At 42.5% G+C, this 3,765-nt stretch overlaps 1 long non-coding RNA gene across 1 annotated transcript; it reads left to right on the forward strand.

Moving 5' to 3' along the window:
- Positions 1 to 1,638: 1,638 nt before the first annotated feature.
- LOC135972488 (uncharacterized) lies at positions 1,639 to 3,224 on the forward strand. Its single transcript, XR_010588946.1, has 2 exons — positions 1,639 to 1,731; positions 1,854 to 3,224. It is a non-coding gene; the product is annotated as an uncharacterized LOC135972488 (long non-coding RNA).
- Positions 3,225 to 3,765: the final 541 nt, after the last annotated feature.

The following is a 3,765-nucleotide window of genomic DNA, read 5'->3' on the forward strand; positions in this document are numbered from 1 at the left end:
TGGGGAAATTCAGCTAGAGGACAAGACCAGTCTTGGTCTTTTTATAAAGATTATTTTTTACTTAAATTACGTCCATATTTGTGATTATATAAAACTTTCCCCATCAGTTGCTATTTGCAGACAGATGTTGTTGTTCTTCTCTTACCAATGATGGTGTTAATGGATCTAGGTTCAAAGGAAAGGCAAATTTAGCTTCCCATGTCTACTGAACTTCAAAGCAAGTCTCAGCCAGTCCCCTTCTGTGGACCTTCATCTAATCTATAGCTTTGAGTGTGCATTGAAGGTGAAGGCTCTGCACACACACTTCTATCTCTGGACAAAGTGCAGTACTTGCAGAACAACTTGCAAAGCTTTTAAATGGACAGGGAGGGACTAGCAACTTTTGGCTGATGTCTGTGGTCCTCAATAAGGGTGGCAAGAAAAAGCCACTACCAGCCTCCTTCAGAGGGAAAGAAGAGGAGCTGCTATCACTGATCTCCTGTGATTTTTCAGGCAGCCATCCTCAGAGTTCACGAGGAATGTGCAAGATGCTAGTTTGGATCCTGGAACCCCCATTCTTTAACACTGGATGTTGGGGATCTGGAGAAATCCTTTTTTCTTCCTGTGGCAGGGCGGACTAGGTCCAGAGACCTCCTGCTGGAGGCCTCATGGCCCTGCATCACCCTGTCCCAGAATAGAGCAGTGAGAAGTCCTCCAGGCAACCTAGAGTGGCTGCAGAAGAGTGGCCAATCAGAGGGGCTGCTGAGGCGACCAATCTGAGGCCAGAAGGGCCTTATATAAGACAAGGAGCAGAGAAGGTCAGTGGCTGGGTGGAGCTCAAGGAGTGAAGACTGGGTGACTGGCTGAAAGAGCAGCAGTATTGCAGGCAGCTTACTGTGGCGAGCTCACTGCAGCTAGGACTGAAGCCCAGGGAAGGCTGTTGAAGACTAGTTGCCGGGCTGGTGGAAAGAGCAGCAGGACCAGCGGAAGGTCAGTGCAGGCAGGCTGAAGTCCAGGGGGACTGAGCACAGAACCTGGCCAGGCCAGTGAGGGTACTGAGATGGGCCCCGCTGGTCTGGTTGAAGACTGAGCCCAGTGAGGCCTGCTGAAACACCCCCAGCTGTGGGTACCGAGATGGGCCCCGGCTGGGTGGTTGAAGAAGGCAGTGCCTCTAGGAAGAAGCCTAAGAGCTACAGACCTGTACAAGGGCCATGATAAAAACTCAGGATTGTATACCCCGGTAGTGGGGACAGCATGTGCAGCTCGGCTGGAGGGCTGAGCTGCGGCAGTCCAGCCGAGAGAACCAATGGCTGGGGGGTACTCGTGAGAGGCAGGTGCCACTCTGATGCAAGACCAAAAAAGAAAAGAAGGCTCACATGTAACCAAGAGAAAAGGGACACACATGAGAGGTGGGTGCTGACTCTGTTATACTTCCCTATTAATGAATAATTATGGTTTGAAGTATTGTACTATAGTTCTTATATTAACTGAACTGTATGTTTGCTTGCAATGAAGGTAGGTAAAAACTTGATTTAAAACACCTAATAGCAAGTAAAATTTGAAGTGTTGAAGTTTTAAGTAAGGAGGGTACCATGGAAAATCTATCAAAGGAAAAAAGTTACATACGGCCACAGCTAATACTGAACATGTCTCTTTTCTAGAAATAATGCTGATCTACTATGCAAGATAAAGAGAAGAGGAGAAAAAATAGTGCAGGGATATTACAGAGGCTGAACCCAGCATGGTTAGCAGGTAGGCTAAGAATATAAAAAGATCTGAACAACTTCTGAGGATCAATAAGGCTAAAGCAAATTTCACAAAGTGTCTAGTACTCAATTAAGTGTGTGTGTGTGTGTTTTTTTTTCTTCCCCGAGGATATACGTACGTGGAAGATGGAATTTGATGATAATCGCAAAAGCTATCACATGAAAAGGATGAGCCCTGAAATATTTAAACTGCTTGTCAAATTATTTTTACAGACTGACATACTAAGAGACTGTAATTCTGAACATTAATTCAAAAGATATGGAAGATGAGAAAGAAGAGAGAGGACAAATGCCCCACTCCCTCGGAAAATCTACCCCTTTCCCCCCCCGAAGAGGAAATGCGGACAAGACTTAGAGATTCAGAACCATAACTGCTGCCACAATACGTGGCAAAGGCAACACAGCTATATTCCCCCAAGGCTCAGTGATGTGCAGAAACTAGAGCTCCAAGGATTCACATAGGCCACCGCCCTCAGAACAGGAGACACAGCCCAAGAAACTTTAGGTATGATCAGCCTGAAATTGGCTGGGATCCATTTCCTCCCAGAACTATGATGCTTAGAGTAAGGGCTGTAACCAGGGCAAGAAACTGGACCATATGTACAAGATAACACAATTCAATCCATGTGATAGCCTGGTGCAGGAAACCAAGCCTAAGCCACAAAGAAAAGCCAGAATAACTGAGGGAACATAACCAGCTCCCATTTCCACAGAGTTGACTGTAAGGTGAATCTGGCACACTGGTGAATATATAAACCTTCAGCAAAACAACAGGGTGGGAGAGAAACATAGGCCAGAGAGGTGGTTGTGATGGGTGATTGATCTGTGCCAGAAACATAAGTGATTAAGGAGGAGAGACTATTGAGAAGGGGAGAAGACAGTGGCCTTCAAAGCATCAAGGAAAATGTCTGTAGCTCACCATGCACACCAATGGCATAATATCAACAATAATACCAGTTGATATATGAAAAATAATAGTCACCCATTCAATAAGCATGATGGATGGGAGGAGACAAAACAACAGCAAAAAGAATTAAGGCAGGATGAGAGAGTTTTATTTGTCTGAAGGACACTAGCCCGAGAAACCATAAGGAATGGAAGGATGACTGATCCATACTTGTATCTTTTCTCTGACTCAAAACTATTGGCCTTTTGGAATCATTTATTCAAAAAAAGTTGTTTCCAGAATCTATTTTTCTACCCCTGTGCATATGTCTTCCTGTTTCTTTATTGTTTTGTGAGGGAACACACGTCCAACTGTGGTTACAGTGTACGTTTTGACAGATGTCTTTATTATTCTGTGGAAGAGGATCCTTTCCATAGGCATAGCTTTAGTATGGCTTTACTTGACAGAATTGGTATGTACTATTAAATTTCTTTTGAAATATTCTCTTGTGCATTTTTATGCTGTCATGCATCAAGAATTGCACTGTACTTTTATTTAAAAATCAATAAAATGAAAGTTAAACCAAAAAGAAACAACTCCTAACAAATACCTTGTTTAATCAAAGGGAATGTAAAGTTCACTTGTCTTGCTAAGTTTGGAATGTAGGAACAGAAGAAGTCAAGGTGTTTTATTCTAAATAGCGACAAAGTTTTTTGTTTTTAAAGTGCTAGATCTTCTATGCACCACATTTTATATTTAAAAATATTAATTTAGTTAACACTAATGTTTATTTTAATAAATAGAAAATTTACTTTATAATAGGGATTTTCTTCAAGCTTCTATTCTCAGATTCCTCTTTCTGTGCTCCAAAGCAATTCTGTCCTTCAGGTCCCTCAAAGAAATCCATTCTGATGCAAATGTATTATCCATATTCTCAAAAGATTGACCCCAAATTCATCTCTCGGTTGAAATCAGTGAGGGTGAAGTAGTGTAAATGGGGGGAAATTTGTCCCATTGAATTACCAAAAAAAAAAAAAAAAACCCCCACATCCAGAAAGTGCTTTTGTCCCTACCATCATATACCTTGTTCCAATGGGGAAGAGATCGTCCTTCGATTTGCTCTCTAAGGGATTC

This window comes from Chrysemys picta, chromosome 6, assembly GCF_011386835.1.
Source record: "Chrysemys picta bellii isolate R12L10 chromosome 6, ASM1138683v2, whole genome shotgun sequence".
Classification (NCBI taxonomy): domain Eukaryota; kingdom Metazoa; phylum Chordata; order Testudines; family Emydidae; genus Chrysemys; species Chrysemys picta.